We start from the raw sequence: 6,177 nt of genomic DNA on the forward strand, positions 1-6,177 counted from the left end.
ACAGTGCAGAGGCGGTATCCGCAGAGGCGGCGGTGGTTAATGACCCGCACGTGCTACTCACAACCGCAACCGACAGTTGGAGGCTCGACAAGCTCTGGGAAAGGGCGCACAGCTGTTAACAGGATCAGTGGTGAGGGGGAGAGCCAGACAATTTTAGATATTAATGTTAGTGAAAACACCATCCCTTCCAGGCGGGCACGACGACCTCCGGTCCATCTGCAGGATTACGTCACCAGAAACATCCAGAAACAGGGAAATGCAAGTGTCCAGGGGGTGACTAGGGCACACCAGGGAGGGCGACAGGAACAGGCAACACCAATATTACTTCCTATCAGAGTATCACACCGTGTTCCACAGGTACCAACACACTTAGGGGACTACTTCCTGGGTCAGATCATGGTGGCGGAATCCCGAGGGATGACAGGGCCGTCTCCAACTCCGCCAAGGGAGGACCCACACCCATTTTTCGACCCGTTAATAGGCTCGCAATCACATACAAATAAAAACACCCAGAGCTCACGATTCACACCCCCCAGATGGGTCATGCCAGAACCACCATTGATTCAATTATAAACAGATTCCCTAGGTATGCCACGCCCAGGTTCCCACCTTGCCTGACCTGAGTGCGTCGAACCGGTGCACCTCTTCCATGCGTGTGAGGAGCAGTGTTGTTGAGCATAACGGCCTCGTTGGAGGGGGGGGGGGCATTTGACGCCAACCGCCGGTGCTCCCTCTGGTCCGCAAAGGTCGTTATGCCACAACAAATCTTGCTCCTAAGTGCATCGAACACGCCCGAGCGTGATGTCCGCCGAGTGTGTGAAAGTGCGCCGCGACGAACACCAAAGCGATGTCAGCGCCCGGCCGGTTGTGGCAATGCGCCTAATTAATTGTATAATTATTTTGTCAAATTAAAACAACTAAATTAATAACAATTTAAAAGAGGATTCATGTAAGGGAAATTATATCTAATTGTTTTATAAGCATATATTGTGTAACTTGTCTTTAAGTCCAAAACTGGCCGGGTCGGTTTTCCCGCGTTCCACGTGGTTAGGCGCGAGGCCGCAGGGCGGTCTCGCGCTCAGTTACCGTCGGGAGCTCGAAGGGGTCGGGCGCTCCGCGAACGTCGGGCCATCAACTTTCGCGCTTCATCTCCATATCAGCAATAGTGTAAGTCTTTTAAAATCCTTTAACTTGCTCGGCGCCGACCCCACCTCAGTCGCACGATATTTCGTGCGACTCGTAACTTATTAATTTTTATCCCGACAGGGAATTTTCTCATGTTCTACGTAATATCGTGTCCAGTTTAAGGACAGCGTAAAGTGTTACGCAGTTTTCGGCTTCATAGCCAGTTAATCGTTATTACCGTAGGCTTTTTGTAACGAGTGTTGTATGCTACTGACTAACTTTCGCTTTTTAATTATCATCATTCTAAACGTGTAATTTGTAACGTATGTTTTAACTAAATAACTTTCATTTCCAAGAGACTTTTACGTGTACGTCTCCAGCTGGCATGTCCACGTAGTTTTAGAGACATTAATATTTCGTCGCAGGCTAGACTGCAAACAATCCTGAACATAGGAACTTCTCTACGTATTTACATGTCAGCCTAAGGGCCGGTTGCACCAATAACTGTTCGGATCCGAGATCGTAAGATCTTTGTTTCAGTGTGATCTCAAGTCGAATCTGAGATCCAGTGTATATGTGTTGCACCAAAGTGAACTTACGAGTTCAGACATTCGATCTCACGATCTAAGGTTAGGTTGGTAAAGATCGATTGTAAAATGAAAGAAAGTTTTCTATTGGCTACTGAATTCCGTCTAGTCACAGAGAATTTTCTTTAGAATATTTGATATCTTGCTGTGAATGTTGGCATCGTGATATTTACATACAAGCCTATTTGTTTATTGATTACAAACTTGTGGTCGGTTGTGATTTGACTGGGGTACACGCAGCTACACATAACGATGGAGAAGAAAATTTGAGTACCTAAAAAAAGTTTTTTCTCTGAAAAAGAAAAAATCACCCTTGTCGATTTGGTGCAAGAAAGACTGGGTATTTTAGAGTGTAAGAGAACTGATGGCGTGTTTTGTAAGCGGAAGGAAGAAGCTTGGCAAGAATTGGCATAATATTTTAATTCGTGTTGTGAAGTAAAGAGGACTGCAAAGCAGTTAAAAACTTGCTATGAAAATATAAAAAAATGGGCAAGAAAATCCACAGCTGTAGACAAGGTTGGTACCTATTGCAACAAATACTTATGTGAGTTCTTAAGCGTAATATATTTTCTGTGTACAATACAGTTAATGTACGAGTTATCAATAAACAATTGATAAAACAGAGGCGCCCCCCCCCCCCCACATAAATATTTATCTGGTAGGCACGTTGTTTTATGAAGAATTATCACAATTTAATTTTGTGCTGCCAGTATCAGTTATGTACCTATGTCCAATAAAATAATATTTTAGTTAGAGAGAGATGGATCTACCAATTTTTTAAATGAATATTATAATTCTGCTTCCAAATATTGTCATCTACTTAACATTATTGTACAGTTATTTTGTTCTTTGTGTCCATTTTGTTTTATCAATAAGATTTTTCCCCAATATATAACACAAGATATTGGACAGTTATGGGAGGATGCAACTTTTAATTTGTAATCAAACAGCGTAAAACAACATTAAACATAAAAGTTTAGTCTGACGTTTGTAGTTGATGGCAAAGAATATGCACTCTTTTTTTTTTTTTTAATATAAAACAGTTATTTATGGGTGGAATTGTTACAAGTCAGATCTGTATTAGTATGCATATAACATTATTTTGGTAAGAAAATGTTAAGTTACCTACGCTTATTAGGTACTCATTAAAATTAACCAACTCACATCTGTAGTTATAGTTAGGCCTATACATTAGTATTGTGCTTCTGTCTTCAATAACCACATTCTACAGGTGTGAATATGCAGAGTGGGTGTCAATGAACATAGAGGGTTGCGAGCATACAACTTGCTGGTCTCACACTTATGCACCCATGCACCCTTGAGTATATTGACACAGGGCCAGATTGCTCTGTTATGATGCATGAGGGATGTGGATGCGAAAACAAGAGCACGGCAGAGTACACTAGCCAATTGAGTCACAGCCTTTGAGGGCATTTTAAGATTATAATTGATTACATGTCATCGTCCTATTATCTCCATTCTACACAAGATACCATTGGTTAATGTTGCAAGATTTTGTCATTTAATTTTCAGTATTACATAAATTTAAAAAAAAAAAAGATCTTTTATCTGTTATAGCTGTAAGATATTATGTGTGTAGGTATAATGTGTCAATAAATATATTTGTTTTGCAGGTTGAAATAAAGAAAACTTGTGGTGGTGGTTTTGTTTCAAAAGTAACTCCACTTGAATCGCGAGTAATAGGCATGATACAATGTCAATTTGCTCCATTGAAATCAAGTGTGGATAGCGATGCACAATATCATTATGGAGTTGAAGGCAAGTTATTTTATTGCTTATTTCTGTAACCATTTTTATGTAGGTAATTAATATGTTAACATAGTTGTTGTTTAAAAGCTTCATCCAGATATATTTTAATCGCTGCAAGATAAGGATATTCATAAACATTTGGCCGATATGAGGTATGTTCCTTATTAAAATATGGTAATTTGTTATAGTAATTTTTTGTTTGTTGAGATATAAATGTTCCCCTCTCCACCTTTTGTCATCTATTATGTTACTGTGATTCATACATCTTGAGAAGAAATGTTCATGGATGCCAACAATTCTGTTGTAGGAAAAATCAATAGCCTAAATAAGTAAGTTAATCTTACTGGTCCTAATATGAATGTTGCTGAATTGTAATGCAATAAAGAAAACTTAAAGGTAATTTTTGTTTATCTTACCTCTTGATTCTAGATTCTTGCATTTCATTTCATTATTAAATAGTTGTAAATATTATTTACTAGGTTGAAAATGTGTATGTACAACTATTTAACTTTTTTTCTTCATTTTTTTTAAATTCTATAGAATTAGTGAATTTAATTTATCACTGTTAAGGTTTGTCAGATAGGCAACCTTTATTGGCAAAATAAATAATAGTAGCTATGAATCAAAATCTTTTACTGGATAGTGAATACTCACATTTTTTAAGGCTTAAACTAAAAGAAAAGGACTCAATAATCAATGTTAAAAAATGTATACTTAGGCCATCACTGTTTTGTGACAATCTTTAAATATTAGTAAAATTATTCATATGTTGCTTTTAAAATGTTATTGTTTCAGAGGTTGTCAACGATGATGACCGTGAAGTATGCGATGTAGAACTGGATGAAAGCCCTGAAAGTCAGGTAACACTTTCCATATTGGTTTTGGTTGGATATCATTAGTATGCACTTGTATACGAGACGTGTGTAGCTATGCCACATGTATTTTAAAGCCTATGTAAATACTTTTTTAAAAATATATAATACAGTCTTAGCTGATTGATCCCAGTCAAAGATTGAAATTGAATTGTACTGTACATATTGTATTGTTGGAAAAGGAAAGTATTATTTAAAGGAAACCCTACCAGTATGCTAATGCTTAAGTACTTTTCACTTATATATATAATTTAAGTATTATAAAACTAATAATGTACAGTAGTGGTGTAGGTTCTTGTTGGTGATAAAGTTACATCTCAGTCAGGGGTGCAACAACAGGGGGGGGGGGGGGGCAAGGGTATTTTGCCCCCCTCTGCAACCTTGAAGTGGGGGCAAACGGGGGCAAATAAAGTGCTGTGTAATCAATTTTTAGATAATAAAACTGCTTAAATAGCACCATTTTCCACCTTGAAATACAAATTTTACCGGGGGAGGACCCCCGGACCCCCCGCTTCAATAGGGGGGATCGATGATTCTTTATAAAAAGCTATATTGCCCCCCCCCCCCCCCCTTTTGGAAATTTAGTTGTTATGCCCCTGATCTCAGTATTATTTGATATATTAAAATATAATTCTTTTGGAAACAAACTGAGCCTACAAAAGTATGGCGAAAAAGTGTACATAATGAAATGTCAGGTAAATATGTATCTTACAGTCAATCACTTTTAAAATCAATAATTGAATAATATATTTAAATAGGTGCACCAAATGGTATATATACACAAGTAAGTTTTAAAGACAGAGGAAAAGTGGTTGCAGTAGGTGTTGGTAATATATAAGTGATAGGTATGTGAACTAAAAAGAGTGGGTTAAAAAAGTTATTCACCCTTTGTTCCTATATGTATGTGTGTGTGTGTATATATATACACAAAATACATAAGTGAAGTACCTATTACAAATTGTATATTATTGATATTATTGTATATATTGTTGGTTACTCATTATATAATTTACTATGTCAAATTTTTGGGTCTACATCAGGAGCCTAAATTACATAAAAGCAATTATATGCCTGGTTGAATGGTTGGTTACATAGGTAATGGAAACTCAAATTATTGTGTTTCAGATTCAAGAATGTTATGAGATGTGGCCTGACGAAGATGTTCAAACTGCAATACCGAAAACACATTCTTCAAGCAACACAGTAGCATCTCCTGTGACACTTGATGTGTTTATGCCAAACAAGTCGCCGCAAGTCTCCAAAAAACGAAAATCTGATGCTGCTCAAGACTTATTTGAGGAGGGAAACAGAGATGCCTTCTTCCAGAAACGAAAACTGGAGATGGCAGAAGAACTACATTTAAAAAAGTTAGCATTGATTGAAAAGGAGTTGCATATAAAATACATTGAAATCAAAATAAAAGAAGCAGAGTTGCAGCTGTTGAAACAACAGCTATGACTCACCTTGTAAATAATTTTTTTCCATTGTGCAAATAAATTTTTATGAATTTTTTTATCATTTTATTCCTTGTACACAAATCCTAATTACCAGAACATAATGTTCAGTGAAAATAATAAATAAATATTTACATGCTGTACAGGTAAGTTATTTGTCAGTATTTGTCAACTTTGCTAACTACTGTAACATGGAAATTGTGAAAAGAAAATATGTTGAGCATAATGGATTTTTTTTCATGCTTAATTATTTTCCTACAAAGTGAACAGCAAATACAGTATACATACCTACAGTTATAAATAACAAACAATCGGTACATTTGTCAAGTTAGTCTGCATTTTAAACACTAAATAGATACTAACAACAAT

General features: G+C 36.9%; 1 long non-coding RNA gene across 1 annotated transcript; it reads left to right on the top strand.

The window, feature by feature from the left end:
- The first annotated feature begins 4,270 nt into the window (after window positions 1–4,270).
- LOC134529909 (uncharacterized) lies at window positions 4,271–5,867 on the top strand. Its single transcript, XR_010074739.1, has 2 exons — window positions 4,271–4,342; window positions 5,480–5,867. It is a non-coding gene; the product is annotated as an uncharacterized LOC134529909 (long non-coding RNA).
- Window positions 5,868–6,177: the final 310 nt, after the last annotated feature.

Source organism: Bacillus rossius, chromosome 2, assembly GCF_032445375.1.
Source record: "Bacillus rossius redtenbacheri isolate Brsri chromosome 2, Brsri_v3, whole genome shotgun sequence".
Classification (NCBI taxonomy): Eukaryota; Metazoa; Arthropoda; class Insecta; order Phasmatodea; family Bacillidae; genus Bacillus; species Bacillus rossius.